This window comes from Aquarana catesbeiana, linkage group LG11 (assembly GCF_042186555.1).
Source record: "Aquarana catesbeiana isolate 2022-GZ linkage group LG11, ASM4218655v1, whole genome shotgun sequence".
NCBI lineage: Eukaryota > Metazoa > Chordata > Amphibia > Anura > Ranidae > Aquarana > Aquarana catesbeiana.
The window spans coordinates 50,333,370-50,350,372 of NC_133334.1; positions in this window are offsets into that span (position 1 = coordinate 50,333,370).

Genomic DNA, 17,003 nt, shown 5'->3' on the forward strand with positions numbered 1-17,003 from the left:
ACTTACGTTATTACGCTATGTGAGTTTCTTTTACCTATCTCTCGCATGGCATATGAATATTCGTTTGTGGCCTCCCATTGAGATACTATTTCCATGATTGTTGAGAAAAACTGTGGACGCCGAGCAGCTGCCCTGTTTTGGATTACATTGAAGATACATAAAGGGGGAATATCTTCCCGACCGGTTGGTCACTATGCATAGGTGTGCGCAGCCTATTGCATTAGGGTGTGCACCCTTAAGCTCAAACACACATGCGTGTGCGGGTGTCTACATATATATGACCCCGGCACATTTGTCTCCCTACCGGCACAGTGAAAGAGAAGAGCATAAACACTTCTCTTATGGCAGAGCCGGTAAGAGGGAGATCTTTCTCCTGCTGGTGCACACAGCGATAACACTAATGTGCACGGGGTGATTAGGGTGTGCCTGGGCACACTCGGCACACCCTGTGCGCACGCCTGGATGACATGAGTCCTCCCAGGTCAACAACCTCTGGTAAGCCTTTAATATCTTCAGGTGACGGCTTCTCCCTACCATCATTGCCTTTCCCGGGAATTCTGGTTGCTCTTACACAGCCTCTTCATACATCTTTTATTCCATCCTTCAATCCAGTATGGGCGTTTAAAGCACTACACTGGTCTCATAGCCTGTTGTGACTTGGCCGGCATAAGTCGTCCCAAGTCATTTGCTTCTGGTAAGCCCCCTATGACCCTGGGTGTTGGCTTCTTCACTCTCTATATACTGTTGGTGGACTCTAATTTGTTGGCTCCCTGTGGTGTCAACCATATTTAGAACCCTCTTGGACTTTTATGAATTCACTCTGTATCACTTCTCAGATGTTTTGATATTTTTATTGTTATATACTATATACACAGTGTATTATTCATAATTTACACTAATATCGTAGAGGTTTTTTTACACATTAGTTCACACTTTTGTATATTATACAGATATTATCTGTTTTTTTTTATATTACATGTAATCATATGGCATGTCAATATCTACATACTATATTTTGGTTTAATATGTCACTTATTCTATTATAACCTTCCTTTTTTTGGGTTTATAGCGCCACACTTTTTTATATTTTTCTACTACCTGGGTCTATAGGTGTGTTGGCAGCTGTTCACTCATCTTTTACGCAGTGCTGTTTTGTTTATTTTATTTTATTTTTACAAAGTACAAACACGCATGCTAAGAACCAATCATATGGAGTTAATCACAAGAGTCCCCCTTTACATCAGAGTCCACAGAGTTTCCCTTTAGATCTGAATCCGCAGCGTTCCCCTTTACGTCTGAATGCACAGGGTTTGTTCCCCTTTACATCTGATTCTGCAGGAGAGGAGTGTGGAAGGTATGATGGAGGCAGTATGTACAGGAGAGGAGTACGGAGGGGATGATGGGGACAGTATGTACAGGAGAGGAGTGTGGAGGGGATGATGGGGGCAGAATGTACAGGAGAGGAGTGCGGAGGGGATGATGGTGGCAGAATGTACAGGAGAGGAGTGCGGAGGGAATGATGGAGGCAGTATGTACAGGAGAGGAATGCGGAGGGGATGATGGGGACAGTATGTACAGGAGAGGAGTGCGGAGTGGATGATGAGGGCAGTATGTACAGGAGAGGAGTGCGGAGGGGATGATGGGGACAGTATGTACAGGAGAGGTGTGCTGAGGGGATGATGGGGGCAGTATGTACAGGAGAGGAGTGCGGAGGGGATGATGGAGGCAGTATGTACAGGAGAGGAGTGTGGAGGGAATGATGGGGGCAGAATGTACAGGAGAGCAGTGCGGAGGGGGATGATGGGGGCAGTATGTACAGGAGAGGAGTGCGTTGGGGATGATAGGGGCAGTCTGTACAAGAGAGAAGTGCGGAGTGGATGATGGAGGCGGTATGTAAAGGAGAGGAGTGCGGAGGGGATGATGGGGGCAGTATGTACAGGAGAAGAGCGCGGAGGGGATGATGGGGGCAGTATGTACAGGAGAGGAGTGCGAAGGGGATGATGGGGCAGAATATACAGGAGAGGAGTGCGGAGTGAATGATGGGGCAGTATGTACAGGAGAGGAGTGCTGAGGGGATGATGGGGGCAGTATGTACAGGAGAGGAGTGCGGAGGGGATGATGGGGGCAGTATGTACAGAAGAGGAGTGCAGAGGGTATGATGGGGGCAGAATGTACAGGAGAGGAGTGCGGAGGGAATGATGGAGGCAGTATGTACAGGAGAGCAATGCGGAGGGGATGATGGGGACAGTATGTACAGGAGAGGAGTGCGGAGTGGATGATGAGGGCAGTATGTACAGGAGAGGAGTGCGGAGGGGATGATGGGGACAGTATGTACAGGAGAGGTGTGCTGAGGGGATGATGGGGGCAGTATGTACAGGAGAGGAGTGCGGAGGGGATGATGGAGGCAGTATGTACAGGAGAGGAGTGTGGAGGGAATGATGGGGGCAGAATGTACAGGAGAGCAGTGCGGAGGGGGATAATGGGGGCAGTATGTACAGGAGAGGAGTGCAGAGGGGATGATGGAGGCAGTATGTACAGGAGAGGAGTGCGGAGGGGATGATGGGGGCAGTATGTACAGGAGAGGAGTGCGGAGGGGATGATGGGGGCAGTATGTACAGGAGAGCAGTGCGGAGGGGGATAATGGGGGCAGTATGTACAGGAGAGGAGTGCAGAGGGGATGATGGAGGCAGTATGTACAGGAGAGGAGTGCGGAGGGGATGATGGAGGCAGTATGTACAGGAGAGGAGTGCGGAGGGGATGATGGGGGCAGTATGTACAGGAGAGGTTTGTGGAGGGTATGATGGGGGCAGTATGTACAGGAGAGGAGTGTGGAGGGTATGATGGGGGCAGTATGTACAGGAGAGGAATGCGGAGGGGATGATGGGGGCAGTATGTACAGGAGAGGAGTGTGGAGGGTATGATGGGGGCAGTATGTACAGGAGAGGAATACGGAGGGGATGATGGGGGCAGAATGGTTAGGGATTTCTTGCAGTGTCTGTGGGGTGACCGACCAGGGAGTGATGTTGGGAAGATAAGGAAAGTGACTATGGAATGATGTCCTTCAGCTGGATGTATGAAGTGATCTGGGGGTGATATAAGCTGGGAGGGGTTGGGGGCAGAGAAGGGGTCAGATAGTGATGTCTATAATCAAAAAAAGCTCTTCTACTCATCTACTAATATATACAGCAATAAATCATACAGCAGTACTATTCAATGAAAACAATCTGTTATAAGTAAGTATATCTGTAAGTATATATATATATATATATATATATATATGTAATCCAGCACTCTGTATGTACTGTACAGGTGATGTGAAGGTAATGTATGACAATTCATATATTATAACCCTATGTTATCCAAGCTCTGTACAATCAGATGTGTAGACTCATCACATATACAGTACAGGATTACATAAATGGTCACACATTACTTTCACATTATCTAGTGTGAGTGATTGGTGGAGGTTTGTATAGACATGTGTGCTGCTCAGGAGGGATCTGTCATCTGTGATCGCACACTCCCCCCTCCCCCATACACTCACTATCTCCTCTGATTCTCCTGTCACCTTAACTCTTCACTGCATCACCTAAAATACAAATACTCCTAAACTTTGCAGCTTTACTTCCTATGAGACTTTTCTCAGGAAAAAAAACAATTCAGCTCACCTCCTCTCTTCCTCTGGCCAGCCCATCAGGAGCTTCAGTGAGCTCCACCTCCCGATTCTCTCAGCACTCTGCACTGGTGATTGGAGGGGGGGAGGTGGAGTCAGAGATACCAGAGACTGTGCAGGAGACTGGAGGAGGGGGGTGGGGGAGTCAGAAAGGAGCTTTGGATTCCAGCACACACCACAGGCACAGTGTACTTATTTAAAAGCAATGCCGCTGCTGCTGTCTCACAGTGACAGGTGTGCCGATGGTCCCCCCCTGCCTGAATGGTCTCTTCCTGTTCTGGGCTGAATCATGTGCCTGGGTTACAGGCAGTACAACTACAAAACCCGGGCACATGATTCAAGACCCGTACTGTCCGGGTGATTCCCGGACAGGTGGCAACCCTAACTGCCGCTATGATTGTTGTTACGGTGCACAGAATCGACGACTGAAAAAGTTGATATCTGAATAATGCCTGTAACTGCAGGCATCATTCAGATATCCCCACTCAAAGTCCAGGATGTCAGATGACGTCCTTGGGCTGGAAGTGGTTAAAAACCTGAGTAAGTAAGGTGTGTAAGCGTATAGATAAATCTAGATGAGTAAAATTCTTCTTCATTGCCAGTATTCTAATATACTCATTTATACTTGTGTAAACATGCTTATAGACGAGTAAACACATATAAGAGTAAATTACTGCACTCAAATAAACCATTTTTTATTTTTGTTTTACTGCTCTGTATTACTGACCTTTACTCCGCTGTGTGCGGTGTCCCATAGACCAGTGGTTCTCAGACTCAGTCCTCAAGCACCCCCAACGGGCCATGTTTTGAGAACATTCCCTTAGATAAAATAGCTCTTATCAATACCATGTCATTGATATTGATGTAAAGCTGCTTTGCAAAGTAAAGGAAAACCTGAAAACATGGCCCGTTGTGGGTACATGAGGACTGAGGTTGAGAACCACGGCCATAGACAACAATGCATCTCATTTCAGATCAGTAAACTCAGCATTTTTCATGTACGGTGAAAATCCTCTTTATGGTAAAGGCTTTATTTACATCAGTGCTGTGGCCTCTATAGCTTGAATGAGCTGCTTGTTTATGTGGCTAAAGCTGTATGTAGGCAGCCTATGTAAAGCAGGCCACAGGTTGCAGGAAAGAAATTTGCTCAAGACCCCCATCAACAGTCAGTGTTGATGGGAGAATCCCCCCTGCAGCGCTACTGTATTCTGCCGTTGCTGAGCCTTCCCCACCAGCAGAATACAATGATCACTGCTGGCAGTTATAGCCACCGGTAGTGATCAAAAGGAACAAAAACCTGACAGGCTGGTTGTACTGAAGTCAATCAATGGATCAACTTCAGTACAACCAGCCTGCCTATACATGGATTAAAATTCTGCCAGTTCCAAGCAGCCAAGATTCGATCCATCTGTGGCTGGCTTTACTCTATATAGACGCAGCAGCTGTATGAACACATTTGCATGTCCTAATCTGACAGGTGTGCAGGAGCTGGTGCGTGGCATTGAACGCAATCTGCCTTATGCAGCTCAGTTTTTTGCTTAGCACTTAAAAGTTAGGACGTAGGATTTTTTGATCCTGACAATAGATTTTGTCTTCAATCAGCTGCAGTGCTGGGTGACAGGCCAAATATATACAGAACCGAGTAGTCACCCCAGCACTAAATAAAAATAGTAATATAAAAGGCTAATGTGGCGTTTACTAAAAGAGCAAATAATTATGACGTAACAATCAATAATAATAATAATTCTTTGGAAGTTCCAAAGGGATGGGGCGTGGCCCAATGTGATCGCGGCAGGACATGGTTTTTTAGAGCTTCTGCTATCCTCAGGTAAATCATCCTGCTAACGGCCGATTGAACAGCTCCACTTGCTACTGGCAGAGATACCAAGTCAGCAGAAGCAACCAGGCAACGTAAAATGCCATCCTCGGCAGAGAAAAAAACAAAAGAATATGCATTTACAGCCGCTGCGGGATCAGAGGCATCTCCGCTCACAGGGAAGCATGGTGACTAGCCCCGCCCACTCCTCCTCCGTCTCGAACCCTGTGTCTACAACGCTATGCGCCAAAACAACAACTGCAAAGATGGCACAGCAGGGTGCAGCACCATTACATGGACGGGAGGGCACTTCTTCCCTATCACAGGAGATCGAAGTAGATACGGAGGCCATAACAGGACCGATCCTGGAAGCCATAGCGGTGTCGAAATCGGAGCTTATGGGGCGCATAGATCTCCTGGCATCTGAATGCAACCTCATCCGCCATGATCTCGACAAGATTAGAGGCAGATTAACCACAGCAGAGGACCGCATCTCAGAGGTAGAGGACGCCTCTCATATGCAAGGCTCAGAACTGGTGGAATTGAAGGAAATGGTAAGCGCATTGCATCACAGAGCAGATGACGCTGAAGACCGCCAGCGAAGGAATAACGTGCGGGTGGTGGGGTTGCCAGAGGGGGCTGAGGGAACCACCGCAACCACATTTGCAGAGCAGTTTTTTAGGTCATTGCTGTCTCTAGGTGATCTCCCTCCCACATACGTCGTTGAGAGAGCACACAGGGTCCCAGCAGGAGCTAGACCCTCGGGCGCCCCACCAAGACCATTCCTGGTCCGGTTCCTCAATTCTAGAGACCAAGATACGTTACTGGCGGAGGCTAGGAAACACAAGGAGTTAAAATTTGAAAACACCCGTATCATGCTGTTTCCCGACTTCTTGGCAGAGACGCAGAGAAGACGCCGTTCCTTTACTGATGTGAAGAGGAGACTTAGAGAAAGGGAGCTGAAATACAGCATGCTCTATGCAAGTTGTCTCCGAGTACAACATAAAGCTACTGTAAAATTCTTTGAAACCCCACAAGATGCTAGCAATTGGCTAGACCAAAACCTGTGAAATTGCTGCTGCTTTGCTGGGGAATGGGCTCTCCCTTCCTTTTGCTTTTTGTATTCAGTTTTGACCTCTGGTTCCCGGTTTTGTGTTACATTATTATTTTTTGGATTTATTGTTATAATGCCTGATTTTTTCGCTTGCGGTCAGGGAAGAACATACGTAGATCTGCTGCTGCTCGGAGTCACAGATGTCCGCTTTCTGATGGATCGTCTCTTGTACGCAAGGTACTATATACTTTAGGTAATGACTACCTACAGTTTTACAAGGGGGAACCTAACTAAGTGGTGCACTCGGCATTATGGTGCGCCATTGCAAAACCGGTTACATGCAACTGTCACTGTAGAATGACAACTGGTGACAAGATTAATCGGCTGTTCTGTTATACATATGAACTAAGCATGGAATCTCAAGTGGAAGACACGGAACAATTTTTTTCCTCATCTTTTTATGCTGAACTGTCGACACTTTTGGTTGAACTCTTTTTGTTTTGTTTTTTGTTACAGGGCTAAAGCTGCATACCGGACTATTTTCAGTTTGGGTTTTTTTGTTAGGTTATCAGTTTCTGGTATAACAGCAGGATGGGAAGGGTTGACCACTGCCATCCATGTTATGATTTTTGTGCATCTAGTGTACCTATAGTTTTTGTGTCCTTCAGTATATTCTGCTTAACAGTTGGTTTAATACCACCAGGGATGACCAAATGAGAAATCTACTACTCAGTTATAATGGATAGTAGGATAAAAATAGTGTCCTGGAATGTTAGGGGACTAAATAATAAATTTAAGAGGGCTGCAGTATTCCAATATCTTAGACAGGTGAAGCCACATATCGTCCTTCAGGAAACCCACCTGGAGGGAAATAAAATGCTCTCTTTGCACAAACCCTGGATCCAGAGATCATTTCACTCCTCTTACTCTGCATATGCCAGAGGAACCTCTATATTGGTTCATAAGGCAATTGCTTGTACAATTCATCAGGTATTCACTGATCCGGGAGGACGATATGTGGCATTAGTGATAGAGATGGCATATCACAAAATATTACTAGTGAATATTTACTTACCCCCACCTTTTCAGGTGAAATTATTATACGATTTGTTGGTAACTCTGGCACCATACATGCATTTACCTATGCTTCTCATGGGTGACTTTAATGCCATCCTGGATCCAGCATTGGATTCGTCTAATGCAAATAGGCCAGTTTTAGTGGATCTGTGCTCTTGGGCATCGGTAGCGGATCTAACTGAAATATGGAGGTGTAAACACCCGGAAGTCGTGTCATATTCACACCTGTCTTCCACGCACAAATCTTCAGCCAGAATAGATTTGGCGTTTAGGAATGCTTCCATTTTAAACAATATCTATGAGTCGGAGCACCTGGCTGGTGGAACCTCTGACCATAACCTGCTATTGGTTACCCTGACCTTCCCCTCCAGGGGAAGGAAGGGGGATTGGAGATTGGCCTCGGGTTGGTTGCAAGAAGAACAGGTAACTGCTCAGATTCAAACTGCAATGGATACATTCTGGGCAACAAATGTGAACACGGCTGACCCACCAACGGTCTGTGATACTTTTAAAACAGTGTCAAGGGGTGAATGTATATCGGAAATAAAAGTAGCCAGGAAGGAACATAATGAGGAATGTGAAATCCTTTTGGCCAAAGAGCGGGAGTGTGCTAAAATTCAGGCGGACTCTCCCTCGGAGGCTAATTACGCATCCCTACTGGGTCGGTAGAATTACATTTCACGAATCTAGCTCATACAGAGGCAAGGCAGAGGGCAGAAAATATCTTTGCTGAGGGAGACAAAAATGGCAAGCTGCTGGCCAACCTGAAAGCCGACCACAGGATACCTGTTAACATCCCGGTAATAAAAAGTAAGACAGGGACTCTAGGCTCGGATCCAATGGGCATTCTAGATGAATTCGTAAACATCTTCCAAGTCCCTATACTCACCTATCCCGTCCTATGATTTGGCAGAGTTGGAAGAGTTACTGCAGAGTCTTTCAATGTCGAAACTGTCAGACACTAATGTTTCTATGATATGCGTGATATGCAGAGTGGTGAAAGAAAGCAGAGATGAGCCATCTACCTGTCCTGGCACATTCATCCTTCTGATCCATCTCTCACATCCAGCCCACATGCTTGTATGTGATGTATGTGATGTCACATAGAAGCATCTGAAATAGATGTGCAATGATGAGCTCAGGTAAGGGGCATTTTCTGAAAGCAGTGGGCCTGTGTGCAGGATCATAAGTTGGGCCCCCTACAGCTGAGAAAATGTGCGGCGCTCGGCGCCACAGCAAAAGTTGGGTGCGATTTTCATTGCGCTGAATACTGACTGTGGCTTAAAGGGACACAGAGTGCCAGGGTTCAGTAGTAAGTGACTCAAAGTTTCAGGAATAACTTCAAGAAAGTTCCCAGAAGCTCAACAGTAATTCCACAAACTGTCACCTGATTGGGGTTTTCTCAATCACAGTGAAATCCCTTCTTTCTGAGATTGGTAGTGGCAACCAAGCGAGTCATCTTCCTCCAGATGGTGGATGTGGCTAGCAGTACTGTGATTGGCTTTAGCAGTGGCCAAGAAAGTCCTCTTCCTCCTGGAAACAGGGACCCCCCCCAGCAGAACTGCACCCAATCTCTTCCCTATCACAAAAGCTGACGATCGTAGCTACAGCAAAGTTAGAGAACCAAACAATGTTTCCCATCTTTTACAATGTGTGGGGGCGCAGTGCCTCCCCCTCAGTGCAGTGGCAGCATGGGGAACTCTGAAATTGGAATGCATGGAATGTCTCACTGACACTTCCCTGCGCTGCTCTGCTGATGGGGAGGGAGTTGAGTGTAGGCAAAAGAGGCTTCGCGTGCCACTTCCAGCACCAGTTCCGGAGGTTGCCTACCCCTGTGCTACACTCAGGAGAAAATGTTATTAATTGTTTATCTACACTGACTGTATACTGCTTCTTTTGTCAAAACTGTAATAAACCTAAATAAAAGATTTCTGCTACACTACTGCTTGACTCTACAGGGCCATACACAGGGCCCACTGGACTAGATGTCGAGTGTGGAAAAACTGCAACACCTGGGGAGTATCAAAGTACCAATGTTGGAGTTGGGCTCTCAGTAAGGTAATTATACATGATTTTCTTCTACAGGCTGTTCTTAGTTTACAAGTAAACCTGCAGTGACAGGGAAACTTTTAATCACTTTATTATGCCCCTAACTTTTTATTTTTATATCAAATACATTAGAGTCTATAAATTATTACACAAGTCACCGCTAAACGCTAATGGAATCTCTGTTTATGACATCTGAATGGATAGCCTGAATTTACTCCCACCACAATTCAAACCCATTTCAAAAATTGTAAATATTAACTAGGCAGAGTACACATCTTCCTCAAACATGCAAGGGTGCATGTGTGGCTTTCCTGGAAGCCTGAGGGTTAGATTACACTTTACAGTAGTTGTCAGGTTCTTACATATCATAACCATATTTATTTAAGTGAACTGTTGGCCCCACAGCAACCAATTGGCTTCCAACTGTCATTTTTTTGTTGTTGCATGTTTAAAGTGTATGTAATGTCAAAACTCTTTGATTTGGATAGAGTAGGGAAATGTTAAAACCCCTGTCAATTTATTTAATGTTGACTGGAAATTTCACTTCATTTTCTGTCCCAAAGATGCAACAGGAAGTGAGAGGAAATCTGCAATTCCTCTTGTTAACATTTGTCGCCCTAAACAAGAGTTACCATTGGATGATGCACCCTCACCTCCCTATTCTACTGACAATTGTAAAATTTTAGGTTGCCCTGGGGTTGATTTACTAAAACTGGAGAGTGCAAAATCTGGTGCAGCTGTGCCCGGTAGCCAATCATCTTGTAACTACAGTTTTTTGAATTAAGCTTTGACAAAAAAACCTGGATGAGTTTTTTTGCACTCTCTAGTTTTAGTAAATCAAATGCCCTGTTTCAGTGACAATGGTTACCAGATCAAACTTCCTAGTGGTGCACAGATCGCAATAAAAAATGTGACCGGGGCTCTATTCCTTACATACTCTATTCAAAACAAAAGTTTTGGCTATGCATAGACTTTAAAAATGAAGGGAATGGTATGCATGGCATTTTATTTCTGAACAAATTAGTCCCTTTTGAAACTTATTTTAAAGAGAACCTGTCAGTGTTGACTTGGAATACACAGGTGCATGTCACATTTCCCAACACCTGGGATGCATGTGATTAGGGCTGAAACAACTAATCGATTAATCGACAACTAATCGATTATGAAATTAATCGATTACTATTTTCATAATCGATTAATCGGCCAGTAACATAATGGGGTTAAAAAAGAAAAACTAAAATTAGCCCTTTATAGTACATATAGTAGTTTTTTTTTGTACTATAAAGGGCTAATTTTAGTTTTTTTCACCCCATTATGTTACTAAACATCTTAGACCTGGTTCACATCTATGTGTGTTTTGGTGCTTTTTGCAGAAACGCACTACAGTTCATTCACATGGTTTCCTATGGGACACATTCACGCAAAATGGTGCTTTTTTGGTTCAATATACTTCAATAGAGAAGCTGCAGAAAAGCATGTAATGCATTTTTGCAGCAATATGTGTTTTTTAATCTGCCCAACAACAAATTGGCCAAAAAAATGCAAAAACGCAAATCGCAGCAAAATCACGTGCACAAAAATCAAAACGCACAGCAAAAAAGCACTGCAGAAACAGATGAAAAGCAAACTGTATAGGTGTGTACTGAGCCTTATGCTGGCCACACGAATCAATTTTCAGACGAGAATATTCAGACAAAAAATCTTTGTACATTCGCTGAATGAAAGAACGAACGTTCTTAAAATTAAATTTTTTTTGAAGGAAGACATTGTTTTTGTTTTTAATAAAAAATTTTGATCACTGAGTCTGATATTTACCAGTTTCCCCCATTTAATAGTATATACAGTATATCTCCTCTAATAGTTTATACAGTATATCTCTTCTGTCTGTTATTCTCAGAGTGGATTCGATATTTTGCTACCTAACCATATAGTTGGTTATTTATATTTACCACTGCATAGAGATGTTTAAGAATAAATTACCCTTTTTTAAAACTGTACACATTAACTAAATTATACACCACACTTTTTCTAAGGTTATTAACCGAATAATCGATTAATCGAAACTATAATCGGCCAACTAATCGATTATGAAAATAATCGTTAGTTGCAGCCCTACATGTGATTATTCCAGGTCGTCGACACACAAGTAGAGAAGGAAGGATAAGAATGGCAGGTCTGTAGCATTTACTTTCTAATCCAAGTCTGCAAAGGCCGCTACCATATTTCTACCCTGACAGGGTGCTTTTAATTAGATTGACGATGGGTCCCTAAAGTAAAAAAATAAAGTGACTTGTGCTGAGCTTCTCTAAATTAGAGAACTATGATGTAAACGACAAAATACATTCAAATAAAATCAATTATGTTACTATGTGTGAATGAACAAAAACTATACATATAAACCATAATTATTTTGTTTTTGAATATAGTAAAAAAATGTAAGAAAATTATAATAGAGTCCATATACATAAAATCAATCTGTTTCGCGTTTTTTTTTAATTGTCCCTCACTGGTGTGAAGCAACCAACTAAAAAAAACTAGAACAACTTCTTTTACTCTGTTGTTCAATAACCTGAATGAACCTTTACATCATTTTAAAAAATGTGCAATGCAAAACACCTCCCTCTTAATAAATTTGTATTTTATTTAGCACTGTGTAAATGTACATAAAAACCAATCTCAATAATGTTTCTGTACAATAAAGTATTGTTGCTATTGCAAATAATATCAATAAAGTGCAATATAAAGTCTGTGTGCAAATATTCAGTTAAGTGTCAAAGTGCTCCAATAAAGTGCTGAAATAATGTCAGTGTCTTCACACACTCTTTTTTGTGAACACATGCGCCTTCTTTCTTGAACACCTCACTCACCGGAACTCATTGTTATTGTTTTAAGTAGGTCAGTAGCACTTTAACCACTTTAGCCCCGGAAGGTTTTATCCCCTTCTTTACCAGAGCACTTTGGCACTGCATCACTTTAACTGGTAATTGCACGGTAATGCAATGCTGTACCCAAATGAATTTTGAATCATTTTTCCCCACAAATAGAGCTTTCTTTTGGTGCTATTTGATCACCTCTGCGGTTTTTATTTTTTGCGCTATACACAAAAAAAGAGCGACAATTTTGAAAAAAAAAAAAAACAATATTTTTTTACTTTTTGCTACAATAAATAACCCCAAAAATGTTTAAAAAAAATTTCTTCATCAGTTTAGGCCAATATATATTCTTCTACATATTTTGAGTAAAAAAAAATAAACACTAAGCGTATATTGATTGGTTTTAGCAAAAGTTATAACGTCTACAAACTATGGGAAAGATTTATGGCATTTTTAGTTATTTTTTTACTAGTAATGGCGGTGATCTGCAATTTTTAGCGGTATTGCGACATTGCGGCGGACAGATCGGACACTTTTGACACATTTTTGGGACCATTGACATTTATACAGCGATCAGTGCTATAAAAATGCACTGATTACTGTGTAAATGACACTGGTAGGGAAGGGGTTAACACTAGGGGGCGATCAAAGGGTTAAATGTGTTCCCTCGTGTATGTTTCTAACTGTATGGGGATAGGACTGAGTAGAAGAGGAGACATTTCGCTGTTCCTACATAGTAGGAACAAAGGACATGTCTCCTCTCCTCTGACAGCACAGGGATTTGTGAGTTTACATACAAATCCCCATGCTGGCGATCGTGCACGCGATTGCGTGTGGCCGGCGGCAATTGCGACTGCCGGCCACGCGCATGGGGTCCCCCGCTGTGCAGCGCGCCCCTCCGGCGGCTTTTAAAGGAGCCCCGTACCTGTACGGGGTTTCGTACAGGGGAGCCATTCTGCCCCGTATATGTACGCAAGCCAGTCGGGAACCGGTTAAAGTGTTATAATGGCACAAGGTTTTTTACCTTCATGCATCTATGCATGAAGGAAAAAAAATCTTCTGTGTGCAGCAGCCCCCCCAAATACTTACCTGAGCCCCCTCACGATCCAGCGATGTCCACAAGAGCCTTGGCTTTCCAGGGACTTGCCAATCACAGTCAGTGAGCCAATCAGGAAATGGAGGCGCCGGCTGAGCCGCGGCTTCTTGTGTGAATAGACACACAGAGCTGCGACTCGGGAGCGTGCCTGCTTGGGCGCCCAGCAGGAAGGAGGGGCCAGGAGCGCCGGCGTGGGACCCAAGAAGGAAGAGGATCCGGGCTGCTCTGTGCAAAACCACTGCATAGGGCAGGTAAGTATAACATGTTTGTTATTTTAGAGACAAAAAAAAACGAGACTATAGTATTACTTTGATATATCTCTCCCCCGGCCATGCCTTTGGACATGTTCTCCAGGACTTGTATCTTCACCTCTCCAAACTCACCTCCCAAGTGCAAGTATGTAAGGGAAGGAAATCAAGAGGCAGCCTCCAATAGTGTATAACCCCTTTTATTTTTGTATAAAAAAGAAATTAAAATCCACTCAGGTATAGTTTGACAGACGCTACAGTACATCTGGAAAGTATTCACAGTGCTTCACTTTTTCCACATGTTATTATGTTACAGCCTTATTCCAAAATTGATTAAATTCATTATTTACCTCAAAATTCTACAAACAATACCCATAATGACAACGTGAAAGGTTGGATGGGGAGCGTCAGTGCGCAGCCATTTTCAGATCTCTCCAGAGATGTTAAATCAGGTTCAAGTCTGGGCTCTGGCTGGGCCACTCAAGGACATTCACAGAGTTGTCCTATAGCCACTCCTTTGTTATTGGCTGTGTGCTTAGGTCATTGTCCTGTTGGAAGATGAACCTTTGTCCCAGTCTGAGGTCCAGGGCACTCTGGAGCATGTTTTCATCAAGGATGTCTCTGTACATTGTTGCATTCATCTTTCCCTTGATCCTGACTAGGGATGGGCCGAACACCCCCCTGTTCGGGTCGCACCAGAACATGCGAACAGGCAAAAAATTTGTTTGAACACGCAAACACAGTTAAAGTCTATGGGACACGAACAAGAAAAACCAAAAGTGCAAATTTTTAAGGCTTATATGCATGGTATTGACTTAAAACGTGATTGGGGACCCGGGTCCTGCCCCAGGGGACATGTATCAATGCAAAAAAAAGTTTTAAAAACTGACGTTTTTTCGGGAGCAGTGATTTTAATAATGCTTAAAGTGAAACAATAAAAGTGTAATATTCCTTTAAATTTCGTACCTGGGGGGTGTCCATAGTATGCCTGTAAAGTGGCGCATGTTTCCCGTGCTTAGAACAGTCTGACAGCAAAATGACATTTCTGAAGGAAAAAAAGTAATTTAAAACTACTCGCGGCTATAATGAATTGTCAGTCCGGCACCGGCAATACACATAAAAGTTAATTGATAAAAACGGCATGGGATGGGGGACCCCCAAATTTCATACCAAGCCATTCAGGTCTGGTATGGATATTAAGGGGAACCCTGCGCCAAAAATTTTTTAACAAATGGCATGGGCGTCCCCCTCAAAATCCATACCAGACCCTTCAGGGTAGCCCCCCAAAGCACCTTGTCCCCATGTTGATGGGGAGAAGGGCCTCATCCCCACAACCCTTGCCCGGTGGTTGTGGGGGTCTGCGGGCGGGGGGCTTATCAGAATCTGGAAGCCCCCTTTAACAAGGGGACCCCCAGATCCCGGCCCCCCTGTTTGAAATTGTACCCGTACCATTTCACAAAAAAAGCGTGAAAATGGTAAAAAAAAAAAACAACACACACCATGGGAGAAGTCCTTTATTAAAAAATTAAAAAATAAAACTGTCCCACGTAGTCCATTCACCTCCGCCGACGGACTGAAAAAAAAAATAAAGAAGATCTGCCTCCATGGGAGGCACACGCCATATGACGCGTCCTCACAGGTGACAGCTCTTTTAAAACTGTGGGCGGGGCCACACAGCGTCGTCGCCTGGTGACCCTGCCCCCCTCTGACGCACGGGGACATCCCTATGGCTTCCCCGTAGCGTCAAAGGGGGGCGGGGCCACCTGGTCCGCCCCCCTCTGACGCTACGGCAAAGCCATATGGATGTCCCTGTGCGTCAGAGGGGGGCGGACTGGGTGGCCCCGCCCCCCTCTGACGCTACAGGGGAAGCCATAGGGGGGGTCTCCCGGCGACGACACTGCGTGGCCCCGCCCACAGTTTTAAAAGAGCTGTCACCTGCGAGGACGCGTCATATGGCGTGTGCCTCCCATGGAGGCAGATCTTCTTTATTTATTTTTTTCGGTCCTTCGGCGGAGGTGAATGGACTACGTGGGACAGTTTTATTTTTTTATTTTTTAATAAAGGACTTCTCCCATGGTGTGTGTTGTTTTTTGTTTACCATTTTCACACTTATTTTTGTGAAATGGTACGGGTACAATTTCAAACGGGGGAAGGCCAGGATCTGGGGGTCCCCTTGTTAAAGGGGGCTTCCAGATTCCGATAAGCCCCCCGCCCGCAGACCCCACAACCACCGGGCAAGGGTCGTGGGGATGAGGCCCTTCTCCCCATCAACATGGGGACAAGGTGCTTTGGGGGGCTACCCCAAAGCACTCTCCCAATGTTGGGGGCATGTGGCCTGGTATGGTTCAGGAGGGGGGGCTGCTCTCTCGTCCCCCCTTCTTTTCCTGCAGCCTGCCAGGTTGCGTGCTCGGATAAGGGTCTGGTATGGATTTTGAGGGGGACCCCCATGCCATTTTTTTTATTTTGGAGCGGGGTTCCCCTTAACCACTACACATCCGCGCTATGGCCGAATGACGGCCACAGCGCGGACCTGAATTCCCGGGAGGCCCTCATATGACGGCCTCCCCTGTGCACGCTCACTGAGACTTGGCTGATCACCGATCCGAGTAAGGGGCCGGTCCCGGCCCCTTACCATGTGATCAGCTGTCAGCCAATGACAGCTGATCACATGATGTAAACAAAAGATCGGTAATCGTTTTTTTTTCTACTCCCGCTGACAGCGTGAGTAGAAAAAAAAGCCGATCACCAGCTCGGATGTGAGGGACATCGGTCCCCAAGTGGAAGAGGCACATCTGCCTCATCAGTGCCACCTAATAGTGCCATATAACAGTGCCCACAGTGCTACCTAACAGTGCCCACAGTGCCACCTAACAGTGCCCACAGTGCCACCTAACAATGCCCACAAGTGCCACCTATCAATGCCCACAAGTGCCACCTATCAATGCCCACCTGTAGTGCCAATCAGTGCCACCTGGCAGTGCTGCCCATCACTGCCACCCATCAGTGCCCATCACTGCCGCCTATCAGTGCCCATCACTGCTGCCTCATCAGCGTACATCAATGAAGGAGAAAAATGACCCGTTTTAAATTTTTTATAACAAAATATAAAAAAATTTT